We start from the raw sequence: 477 nt of genomic DNA on the forward strand, positions 1-477 counted from the left end.
TTCGTTTATAAAATAGCAGTTAACTTTGTATTTACCCAAAAATGTTTAATAAATAAATGCGTTCAAAAAATTGCCTTTTTTTATTAAAATCAGTGATAACTATGGTCTAATTTATTTTGTATAGTTTGATATTGATATTTGCTCTTTAGAAATATAATTTAACCTTTCCTATGACATAATTATAGCATTTTAATAATACATTATTTTGATTTAAATGTAAAAAATTAACAAACCCTATGTGTAATTAAAATTATATTTACAAGTAATAGAAAATTATTATATGGTGATTAGGGTTCTATGCCCTTAAAGGAAGAAGGGAACCTATACATTTTGCAAATATTAGCAACTCAAAAATACTTACTTGTAGGAAAATCGTAGATGAGGAAAAATAACATAATTTTTCATGCAGAATATAAAACTCAAAAATATTTTTTTCGAAATTATATGTACTTAGATATTATATTTATACAGATATTG

Source organism: Agrilus planipennis, unplaced genomic scaffold (assembly GCF_000699045.2).
Source record: "Agrilus planipennis isolate EAB-ADULT unplaced genomic scaffold, Apla_2.0 scaffold1669, whole genome shotgun sequence".
In the NCBI taxonomy this organism is placed as follows: Eukaryota; Metazoa; Arthropoda; class Insecta; order Coleoptera; family Buprestidae; genus Agrilus; species Agrilus planipennis.